Source organism: Carlito syrichta, unplaced genomic scaffold (genome assembly GCF_000164805.1).
Source record: "Carlito syrichta isolate Samal-C Ts95f unplaced genomic scaffold, Tarsius_syrichta-2.0.1 Scaffold315954, whole genome shotgun sequence".
Taxonomy (NCBI): Eukaryota; Metazoa; Chordata; class Mammalia; order Primates; family Tarsiidae; genus Carlito; species Carlito syrichta.
In genome coordinates this window covers 95,081-107,695 of record NW_007260050.1, presented here as the reverse complement: position 1 = coordinate 107,695, position 12,615 = coordinate 95,081, and the positions used below count along the sequence as shown (strand labels likewise).

At 45.3% G+C, this 12,615-nt stretch overlaps 1 pseudogene; it reads right to left on the bottom strand.

Moving 5' to 3' along the window:
• Positions 1–394: 394 nt before the first annotated feature.
• Positions 395–12,615, bottom strand: part of LOC103276184 — a 14,291-nt pseudogene continuing 2,070 nt past the window's right edge.

Sequence of the window (12,615 nt, the reverse complement as noted above, 5' to 3'; positions counted from 1 at the left end):
ATTGTCTTTCACCAGGCAGGGAGTTCACTTCATTACTTGATATGCAACATGATATTTGGTATAAAGCAGGTTGTTGACCAAGATATTGAAATCATGATATAATATCAAATAATACACTATGGACAAATCTCCCCCCACCCCCAGGAGATAGAGCTTTATTGTGGAAAAGCTGAGTTGGCAGATGTCTGAAATAGTAACATATTTAGGGTTTGAGGTTTCCCACCCGCATGTGTAACTGTCTTCCCTCAGCCTCAGATTTATCCTCTTCAACCTTTGTTTCCTTCCTGGGTCTGCCATTGGCCACCAAAGACAAAACTCCTCAGGGTGACTTCACATCACATAGACCTATGCACTCTCTCCTAGCACCCAGGTCTCCTTGCCCAGTCTGGGGCCCCTACATAGCATTGTGGGGGCCAATCTGCTCGGTGGAGGCTTCAGCTGGCGTTGTGAGGGGCACCTCAGGCGGGGGTGCCCTCTGTTCTTGGAGATGATCCTGATAGGGCTGGCGAAGGCGGGACAGTTCTCTCTCTGATGGCTGTTTCCAGCAGTCCCATGGGGTGGCCTGAAACCAGGGTGGGGGCTGGTGGGGAGCCCTCACAGCTCCATGAGAGGTGCCAAAGTCAAGGTTCCGGGTCTCAACCTGGGGACTGTGGTAACTGAGGAGACCGTGATCCCTGGCTTTCTGGATGGCCTGGGTCCACTTGTGCTGCTTCATACAGACCCCCGTGTTTGGAGCATGGGAGATGATGTGCGTGTGAGCGCAAACTGTTCCAAGAGCTTCACGTTCTAAAGTCGACATGCAACTTGTGATCCCTGCAGATGGGGCAGGGATTCCCGGCAACTTTATTTTTACGAATACATGTCTTTCGAGTCCGTTGTGGGGTATACCACCCTTGTGGTGGTGGCAGGTGTCAGCCCAGATGGGCGAGAACCATAGACGGCCTGGTCTTCTGATTCCAAATGTGTCCAGGGCTCATTCGTATCAGGTGAAACGGGAACTGGGGGCAAAGAATTTTTCTCAGGGGGTGCTTTGCTGCAAAGAGTCTGGAGGGGAACCTGAACTCTGTAGGCACTTTGGAAGGACGAGATGACTGGAAGCCGCCTCAACGGCGTGTTTAATACAGAGGCTGCTATCTTGATGGACTGACAAATCTTTTATTCAGTATGAGGCCAAGTTCTCATGCATAATATATGTATTTGGTTTTGAAAAGTGGGACAAGGTAGCAGTAACAAATGTTATTGTTTCAGAAACTGAATAGAAGTTTGAATTTTAATATAAACTCTCCTTTTTTTTTTTTTGTTAGGGTCTCACTCTTGTTGCCCAGGCTAGAGTGCAGTGGCATACTCACAGCCACCACAGCCTTGACCTGCTAGGCTCAGGCAATCCTTCTGCCTCAGCCTTCCAAGTAGTGGAACCACAGGCATGTGCCACTTTGCCTGGCTAATTTTCTTTGATTTATTGTAGAGAGGAGTTCTCACCAAGTTGCCCAGGCTGGTCTCAAACCCTGGACTCAGGCAATCCTCTTGCCTTCACCTCCCAAAGTGCTGGGATTACAAGCGTGAGCCACCGCACCTAGATAAATTCATTTTTTGATATAAGGAGGAACTCCCCCAAATTAAATTTATTTATAAAAAATTGTGTATTGGCCAGGTGTGGTGGCTCACGTCCATAATCTCAGCAGTTTGGAAGGCCGAGGTGAGAGGATTGCCTGATCTCACAGGTTCGAGACCAGCCTGGGCAACTTGATGAGACCTCATCTCTACAATAAATAAAAAAAATAGCCAGGCATGGTGGCGTGTGCCTGTAGTTTCAGCTACTTGGAAGACTGAGGCGGAAGGATCCTGAGCCCAGCGAGTCAAGGCTGTGGTGGCTGTGAGTGTGTCACTGTACTCCAGCCCGGGCGACAGAGACTCCGACTCAAAAAAAAAAAATGGCTTCAGTGGAAAGATTAAAAACAATGGCAAGGCTGCAAGATCCTTTGTTAAGCTCTCAGAAAGATGTAAAGTAGTGGCTGGTAGAGCCTCTCAGGTAGATAACAGGAATTCTAAGACCCTTAAAGGAACTGTCCCAATCATCCTGATGCTCCCAGGATGCTCTGTTCCTAAAATAATTATGAATGTGGTTTTTGAGGCATGGAATTAACCTCAATAAGACTCTCTGAAAAGCCACAAAGTTTTTCAGAGTTATACTGGTAAAAGTACTGCTGGCTTAGATCAAGAGGAACAGAGACAAATCCAAACAAAAAAGAGAACTGTGCTGCTGGGCGCAGTGGCTCATGCCTATAATTCCAGCACTTTGGGAGGCCGAAGTCAGAGGACTGCCTGAGGACTGCCTGAGCTGTTCGAGACCAGCCTGGGCAACTTGGCGAGACCTCATCTCTACAATAAAAATAAAAAAGTTAACTGGGCATGGTGATGCACACCTGTAGTCCCAGCTACTTGGAAGACTGAGGCAGAAGGGTCACCTGAGCCCAGCAGGTTGAGGCTGCAGTGGCCGGGAGGTGCAAGTGTGTCACTGCACTCCAGCCTGGATGACAGAGTAAAACTTCAACTCAAAATAAAATTTTTTTTAAAAAGGTAAAAAGAGACTTGTGAGTCCTCCAAATACTACTGTGAGGAATTCACAAAAAGCTACTCAACTGAAAGTAGAATCAGCTGGGCTCGGTGGCTCAGCCTGTAATCCCATGCCTTGGGAGGCTGAGGTGAGTGGATTGCCTGAGCCCGTGGGTTCGAGACCCGCCTGGGCAACTTGGCGGGACCTCATCTCTACAATAAATCAAAAAATTAGCCAGGCGTGGTAGCGCGCGCCTGTAGTTCCAGCTACTTGGAAGGCTGAGGCGGAAGGATCGCAGGAACCCAGCAGGTTGAGGCTGCGGTGGCCGGGAGCGGCCACTGCACTCCAGTCTGGGTGAGAGTGAGACTTCAACTCAAAAAAAGAAAAAAACAAACAAACAAAAAAAGAAGTAGAAACAATTTCTTATGAAAAGCATTTCCCATGGTGGAGCCAGGAGTCTAGAGGGCAGAGCTAGGAGCCACAAACAGTGGAGAGAGAACAGTCCCAGGGACAGAACTGGATCATCAAGGAACATGGCCTGTTCCTGGAGGAGGGGTCTAGTGGCGCTTCACGCTTCCTGTGGATGAGTGCCTTTGCACAACTTGCATCCCCCCCCGACCGCAGGGAATATCTCCTGTAGTTCTCCTATCCCTTCTCTACACCACTGTAGGTTGAGAATGTGAGGATGCTCGCCTGCATCCAAATCTGATGCAGACAGAAACATCAGTATTTCAAACCCAATACAATGATGGAGTGAACTCCTGAGGTCTTGGGCGGGAGTGAATACATTGAGCATGTGGAAGAAATGTGAATTATTGAGACTGGGGATAGACTATGGTACATTACACAGTTTTTTTTGTTTTTTGTTTTGAGTTGGAGTCTCACTCTGTCGTCCAGACTGGAGGGCAGTGGCCGCTCCCAGCCACCGCAGCCTCCACTTGCTGGGCTCCGGCAATCCTTCCACCTCAGCCTTCCAAGTAGCTGGAACTACAGGCACGCGCTACCACGCCCGGCTAATTTTTTGATTTGTTGTAGAGATGAGGTCGCATCAAGTTGCCCAGGCGGGTCTCGAACCCGCGGGCTCAGGCAATCCACTCACCTCAGCCTCCCAAGGCGCGGGATTACAGGCTGAGCCACCGAGCCCGGCCATTACACAGTTTTTATGAATAGTAACATCCAGTGAATCAGTCACTCTTCCAGGTGTCCGTGCCTTGTCAGTCTCCTCTCACATTGACTCTGGGCTTGTCTGGGTAACTGGCTTTGGCCATGGGAATATCAGCAAACATGGTGCAAAGAGAGGCTTAAGAAGTGCTGCATACCAGGGTCTGCCCTCTTGGAACATGACAGTGCCCTACAGAATTTCCAAGATTTGGTTCAGTCTGACTAAAGGAAAACCCATAAGCCTTTCTCGTCATACGTTCTCAAACCATAAGTTCTTATTTAGAGTCCTCTCTCTCTGTGTTAAAGTATATGTTAAAGCCACGTTATAAAAAACAGATATATAGGTTGAATATTTTTGAATTCTTGAATATCTTAAAAATATACACTTTCAACTTTCATGTATATGAAACACAATTTGACTGAAATTAATGTTCTTAAATTAGAACTGTTTCCCTTCCTATCTCTGTAGACTATAACATCATTGTATTCTAAAATGACTGCTGAAAAATTAAGGCTTGTCTGACTTTTATTCCTTTAATAGCAATGTTTTTGTTTGTTTTGTTTGACAGCCTGAGTAATTGAACAATTTTTTGTATAATTAAAAGTTTTCATGTATTTTCTTTCATTTATTCTTCCTTTAATATAGCAACCTTATTGTCTACTTGAAGCTTTTTTTTAATTGAGGAAAGTTTTGTTTTATAATAATATTGATTATTATTGTGTTGCGATTGATTTTTTTTTTTTTTTGAGTTGGAGTCTCACTCGGTCGCCCAGACTGGAGTGCAGTGGCCGCTCCCGGCCACCGCAGCCTCGACCTGCTGGGCTCTGGCGATCCTCCCGCCTCAGCCTTCCAAGTAGCCGGAACTACAGGCGCGTGCTACCACGCCCGGCTCATTTTTTGATTTATTGTAGAGATGAGGTCTCACTGCCCAGGCAGGTCTCAAAACGATTGATTTTTGATAACGGTGTCAAGACCATTTAATAGAGAAAGTACAGACAAATGGTACTAAGACAACCAGATATTCACATGTAAGAGAATGAATCTGAATCCACACTGCATATCATACACAAAAATCAACTCAAAATGAAAAGAAGGCATAAATGTAAGAACTAAAACCACACAACTCTAAGAAGAAAATATAAGTGTAAATCTTCATGAACTTGGATTAGGCAGTGGCTTCTTTAGCTCTGACACCAAAAGCACAAGTTACAAAAGAAAAAATAGACATATTGAATGCTTTAGTCTGTTTTTTTTCTATAACAGACTATCACAGATTGAATAATTTATTTAAAAAAGAAATTTATTTATTTATTTATTTATTTATTGAGTTGGAGTCTCACTCTGTCACCCAGACTGGAGTGCAGTGGCTGCTCCTGGCCACCGCAGCCTCGCCCTGCTGGGCTCCGGCGATCCTTCCGCCTCAGCCTTCCGAGTAGCTGGAACTACAGGCGCGTGCTACCACGCGTCTGTACCATTTTGTATTTATTGTAGAGATGAGGTCTCGCCAAGTTGCCCAGGCGGGTCTCGAACCCGTGGGCTCAGGCAATCCACTCACCTCAGCCTCCCAAAGGCGTGGGATTACAGGCTGAGCCACCGAGCCCGGCAAAATTTATTTATTATAGTTCAGGAAGCTAGGAGGCCCAAAATAAAAATGTTGGCATTTGCCGGGCACGGTGGCTCAAGCCTGTAATCCCAGTACTTTGGGAGGCGGAGATGAGAGGGTTGCTCGAGTTCAGGGGTTTGAGATCAGCTTGAGCAACAAGGCGAGACCTCATCTCTACAATAAGTAAAAAAATTAGCCAGGCATGGTGGCACATGCCCGTGGTTCCAGCTAGTTGGAAATCTGAGGTGGAAGGATCACCTGAGCCCAGCAAGTTGAGGCTGTGGTGGCCATAAGTGTGTCACTACACTCTAACCTGGGCAACAGACTAAGAGTGACTTAAAAAAGAAAAATGTTGGCATCTGCCATCCCATAGTGGGAGGGTGGGAAGGCAAGAGAGCATTCTTGAGAGAAGGGGCAGAATATGCCTTTTTTTTTTGAGAGACAGGGTCTTGCTCTGTCATTTAGGTTGGAGTACAATGGTACAATCATGGCTCACTGCAGCCTCAAACTTCTGGGCTCAAGCTATCTTCCTGTCTAAGTCTACGAGTAGCTAGGACTACAAGAGCACAGCACCATGGCTGGCTAATTTTTTAATTTTTTTGTAGAGATGAAGTCTTTCTATGTTGCCCAGGCTGATCTCAATCTCCTGGCCTCAAGCAATCCTCCTGCCTCATTCTCCTGAAATGCTGGGATTACAGGCATGAGCCATTATGCCCAGCCTAAAGCTCATTTTTATTTTTTTATTTTTTTGAGGTGGAGTCTCACTCTGTCACTCAGGTTGGAGTGCAGTGGCATGCTCACGGCCACTACAGCCTCAACCTGCTGGGCTCAGGTGATCCTTCCGCCTCAGCCTTCCAAGTGACTGGAAGTACAGGCATGCCACCACGCCCGGCTGATTTTTTTATTTATTGTAGAGATGAGGTCTCACCAAGTTGCCCAGGCTGGTCTTGAACCTGTGGACTCAGGCAATCATCTCACCTTGGCCTCCCAAAGTGCTGGGATTATAGGTGTCAGCCACTGCGCCTGGCCTCTAAAACTCACTTTTATAACAAACCTGCTCTAGTGGTAAGAAACCCACTCCTGTGATAAAAATATTAATTCATTCATGAGGGCGGAGTTCTCATGACCTAATTACCTCCTAAAAGTCCCACCTTTATGTTAGAAATGTAAAGGTCCCAACATATGTTGGAAATGTAATTCCCACTGCAACACTTTGGGAATTACATTTCCAACATATGAATGTTGGGGCACTCATTCAAACAACAGCACTGGACTTCATCAAAATTAAAAACTTTTGTGCATCCATGGGCACTTTCAACCAAGTGAAAAGACAACTCACAGAATGGGAGAAAACCTTGTAAGTCATATATCTGATAAGGGTCTAGTACATACGGACTACATAAATACACTTTACAACTTGACAAAAAGAAGACTAATAATAACCTAAATATAGGCATAAAGCCAGGTGTGGTAGCTCCTGCCTGTAAACCCAGTACTTTGGGAGGCAGAGGCAAGAGGATTGTCTGAGCCCAGGGGTTCAAGACCAGCTTGGGCAACTTGGCGAGACCTCGTCTCTACAATAAGTTAAAAAGTAGCCAGGCATGATGGCGTGCGCCACTAGTTCCAGCTACTTGGAAGCCTGAGGCAGAAGGAATCGCCTGAGCCCAGCCATTCGAGGCTGTGGTATCTGTGAGTGTGCCACTGTACTCCAGCCTGGGTGACAGTGTGAGACTCCAACTCAAAAAGAAAAAAAAAGGGCAAAAGATGTGAAAGAAGATGCACATAAGTTCAATAAGCATATGACAAGATGTTCAACATTATTGGTCATCAGCAAATTTCAAATGAAAACCACAAAGAAAACCACCTCCTAGGGTGGTTATAACTTAACAAGTGGAAAATAAGACCTGTTGAGAACGTGGAGAAAGTGGAATCTGCATATGTTGCTGGTGTGAACACAAGATGGTGCAGCTGCTGCAGGAAAGTTTGGTAGTGTCTTGAAAAGTTAAACATAGAGTTACCATGTGACCCACCAATTCTACTCTTAGGATACACCCAAGAGAACTGAAAACATGTACCCACAAAAACTAGTACACAGATGCCCATAGCAGCATTATTGAAAGAGCCAAAAAGTGGGAAAATAACCCAAATGGCCATCTACTTATAAATGGATAAACAAACTGTAGAATAGTCACACCATGGAATATTATTCAGCCACAAAAAGGGATGAAGTATTGATACATGCTACTATGTGGCTGAACCTTGAAAACGTTATGCTAAATAAGCTAGACACAAAGGGACAAATACTGTGTGATCCTATTTGTATGAACTATCTAGAACAAATTCACAGATAGAAAGTAGATTAGAATTGTAGCTGGGCTCAGTGGCTCAGCCTCTCATCCCAGCACTTTGGGAGGCCGAGGCAAGGAGATTGCCTGAGCCTGTGGGTTTGAGACCTGCCCAGGCAACTTGTAGACCTCATCTCTACAATAAATCAAAACTTAGTTGGGTGTGGTAGCACACGCCTGTAGTTCTGGCTACTTGGAAGGCTGAGGCAGGATTGCTGGAGCCCAGCAGGGCGAGGCTGCGGTGGCTGGGAGCATGCCACTGCACTCCTGCCTAGGCGACAGAGTGAGACTCCAACTCAAAAAAAAAAAGAAAAGAAATTAGAATCATTACCAGGTGCTGGGGCTTGGGGGCAAGGAGATTTACTCCTTATTGGGCAGAGTGTCTATTTGGGGTGCTGAAATGTTCTGGAATTAGATAGTGGTGAGTTGTAAACCTTGTGAATATACTAAAAATCACAGAATTGTACACTTAACAATTGTGAGTTTTAGGGCCTGGTGTGGTGGCTCACACCTGTAATTAATCTCAGCACTTTGGGAGATAGAGGTAGGCGATCACCTGAGGCCAGGGGTTCCAGGCTGCCGTGAGCTGTAATTGCACCACCACACTCCAGCCTGGGCAACAGAGACCCTGTTTGAAAAAAAAAAAATTGAATTCTATCTTAACTTAAAAATAGTCGTTAGTCCAAGGAGAATTTCTGCTGTTGACAAAATACATTAAAAAGAAATACATTTAAAACATAATACGTATATCTTGATCTATGGAACTCACATATCTAGTTATGATCTCAAATTACTCCTAAAAACTTAGGATACAGTTATAAATGCACTGTATCCGTGATAAGTCATTCTGAAGCCTACCTTTATTATACTGATATGTTTACTTTCTTGTATTTTATAGGTGCTTTAGGGAAAGCTCTCTTAAATCCTGTTTTTCCCTCTGCTCTCACACCCCAACGATCATCAACACAGAAGAAGACTTCTGTGACCAAATGTGGGTGTTTCTCTCCACTACCAAGCAGTAGACACCAGCTGAGTGTCTTCCAAGTCAATTGTGACACTACCTGGAGACAGTGATAGATTCCATAGGTTGAGAACTCAGTCCCCATGACTGCCCCTAACCCCAGACACCAGCCACAAGTCTTGGCCTCTGAAACTTTCAGTAGGTTGGCTTCAAGTTGGGGTTCCCATTACCCACCTTTGGGTTCAGTTAATTTGCTAGAGTAGTTCACAGAACTCAGGGAAACACTTGCTTATGTTTAGCAGTTTATTAAGAAAGATATTTTATTTTGAGTTGTAGTCTTACTCTGTTGCCCAGGCTGGAGTGCATTGGCACACTTGCGGCCACTGTAGCCTCAACCTGCTAGGCTCAGTAGCTGGAACTACAGGCGCGCACCACCTCACTTGGTTAATTTTTTTGATTTATTGTAGAGATGTTGCACCCAAGTTGCCCAGGCTGGTCTTGAATCTCTGAGTTTAGGCAATCCTCTCACCTTGGTTTCCCAAAGTGCTGGATTACAGGAGTGAGCCACTGCGCTGGGCCTTTGGGGAGGATCTTTTTTTTGGTTTTGTTTTTTTGAGTTGGAGTCTCACTCTGTTGCCCAGACTGGAGTGCAGTGGCCGCTCCCGGCCAACGCAGCCTCGACCTGCTGGGCTCTGGTGATCCTTCCGCCTCAGCCTTCCGAGTAGCCGGAATTACAGGCATGAGTTACCACGCCCGGCTGATTTTTTGATTTATTGTAGAGATGAGGTCTCGCTGCCCAGGCGGGTCTCGAACCCGCGGGCTCAGGCAATCCACTCACCTCTGCCTCCCAAAGCGCGGGATTACAGGCTGAGCCACCGAGCCTGGCAGTGAGGATCTTAAGATCCACTTTGGAAAGGGGACAACCAGAGTCTTGCTTTCCGGCAGATGAAAACAGAACAGAAGAAGGTCAGAGAGATTCTGTTTCCTGAGGCCTATGCTAAGGCCTAACACACCCCACACTGTAACAAAAGACTGTACCAGGGGTATGGGAGTTATCACAACATCACAATGGTTTTCCTCTTTGTGAAACAAAAGAATACAACTTCCAATAGGCAATCAGACACATAAGTGTTAAGTTTTTAACTCTGGAAACTACAGCAATACTTGAAGCATGGTCATGTGTTATTTTTTCTTTGAGTCAGGGTCTCTGTTGCCCAGATGGAGTACAGTGACACTATACCACAGCTCTCTGTAGGCTTGACCTACTGGACTCAGGTGATCCTTCTGCCTTTCTCCCTTCTGAGTAGCTAAGACTACAGGTGCACTTCACCACATCGTTAATTTTTAAAATTTTTTTGTAGAGATGAGGTCTTGCTATGTTGAGCTGGCTGGTCTCGAAATCCTGGGCTCAAGCAGTCCTCCCTCCTCGGTCTTCCAAAGTGCTGGGATTACAGGCCTGAGCCCTGCACCTGGCCATCATATATCTGAAAATCAGTTCATCAGATGTATAGATCATGATTCAATTACAAAAGATATTAGAATCTAATTCAGGCCAGATCAAATGATCAATGTTGCTGCCCCGGCTCTGTACTGTAGCTTGTTTCTACTTTATCTGTAATTAAGATGGTTAGGATTGAGGTTCCTTCTAGTTTTAACACTTGCAATTACTTGATCTTATTGTAACCTTATAGTCAAAAAGGAATTTTGGAATTCCTTTTCCCTAGAATTGCATTAAAACACTCACATTTTGGCCAGACACGGTGGTTCACATCTGTAATCCAAGCACTTTGGGAGAGAAGATTGCTTGAACCTGAGTTAGAGATCAGCCTAGGCAACATGGCAAGATCTTGTCTCTACCAAAAAATTAGCTGGATGTGGTGTGGTGGCATGTGCCTGTAGTCCTAGCTACTTGGGAGACTGAAGCAGAGGGATCACCTGAGCCCTGGAAGTAGAGGCTGTGGTGAGCCATGATTGTGCCACTGCACTGTAGCCTGGGCGATAAAGTGACACCCTGACTCAAAAAAACCCCCAAAACACTAACTTTTTTTTTTTTTTTAGTTGGAGTCTTGTTCTGTCGCCCAGGCTGGAGTGCAGTGGCATGCTCACAGCCACCGCAGCCTTGACATGCTGGGCTCAGGTGATCCTTCTGCTTTAGCCTTCCAAGTAGTTGGAACTACAGATGGGCATCACAACATTCAACGAATTATTTGTTTATTTATTGTAGAGACGAGGTCTTGCCATGTTGCCCGTGCTGGTCTCCAACCTGTGGGCTCAGGCAGTCCTCTTGCCTCAGCCTCCCAAAGTGCTGGGATGAGCCACAGCACCTGGCCTTATTTTATAATTCAACAAATATTTGTTGAATATTTGCCTATGTGTAAGAATGAAATAGTGAACATAACAGGCAAAATATTTGCATTCATAGATTATGATTACATTATAGGGAGTGTAAGGCAATGCATAATAAATAAATTAGAACATATTTGGTGAGAAGTTGTATTAGGGAGAGGTAGGGTCAGTCACAATTTTGAGTAAAGACTCCAAAGAGGTGAAATCAATGCTACAAGGTTGTCTGAAGAACAACATTCCAAAGACTTGTAATCTATTTAGTTTTAATTGTAGCATGCTGTTATGATTCTACTTCCGCAAAGACGTCTTTTATTCTTATTTATTTTTGTGAGTCAGGGCTGCTCTGTTGCTGAGGAGTGCAGTGACACCGTCACAGCTCACCGCAGTCTCAACTTCCTGGACTCAGGGCGATCTTTCCACTTCAGCTTCTTGCTGGGACTGGGACTACAGGCACGTGAGGCCACGCCTGACTAATTTTTTTTATCTTTTGTAGAGACTTGGTCTCACTATGTGGCTCAGGTTGGTCTTTACCTCCTGGGCTCAAACAATCCTCCCACCTTGGCCTCCCAAAGTGCTGGGATTACAGGTGTAAGCCACTGCGCCTGGTCAAGTCTTTTTTTTAATCAGCAGGAACCTGTAATAACAGTCAATATGAATAGGAATGATTATATTTTGAAAAGCAACATTGCCCTAAATATATGTTTCTTTCCTACTGAATGTTGGTTGTCATACGTTAAAAATCAAAAACTATACAGGAAATAGCAGTGTTGGGATCTTATTTTTCAAGGCCTTTATGCATTCGTGTTACTATAGAAGGAGGAACTTTGCTCTGGTACTATAAATTGAGAGAATCGAGGGTTAGGTGGAGGTGAGATGTAATCACTAGTAAAGATTAGCTAAGTTTCTCTTGGCTGTTTATGGCTTTGTTAACTACAGACTTGTCTCAACATTAAAAAAATTTTTTAGCCGGGTATAGTGGCTCATACCTATAATCCCAGCACTCTGGAAGGCCGAGGTGAGAGGATTGCCTGAGCGCATGGGCTTGAGACAAGCCTGGACAATATGGCGAGACCTCGTCTCTACAATAATCCAAAAAATTACCCAGGTGTTGTGGCACTTGCCTGTGGTTCCAGCAACTTGGAAGGCTGAGGTGGAAGGATCTCCTGAGCCCAGCAGGTCGAGGCTGCAGTGGCTGTGAGCAGCGTGCCACGGCAGTCCAATCTGGGCAACAGAGCGAGACTCCAAATCAAAAAACAAACAAACTAAAAACAAACTTTTACTGAATATTTATTATGTGTTGAGAACTAGTCTAAATATTTCATGTATGTAAGTCATTAGTCTTTATTTATTTATTACTATTTTTTGAGTTGGAGTCACACTCTGTTGCCCAGGCTGGAGTGCCGTGGTACACTCACAGCCACCCCAGTGTCGACCTGCTGGGCTCTGGCGATCCCTCCGCCCCAGCCTTCTAAGTAGCCGGAACTACAGGTACGCGCTACCAAGCATGGCTAATTTTTGATTTATTGTAGAGACGAGGTCTCGCCAAGTTGCCCGAGCTGATCCAAACCCATGGGTTGAGGCAATCCACTTGCCTTGGACTCCCAAAGTGGTGGTATTAAAGGCTGAGCCACTGAGCCCGGCTTC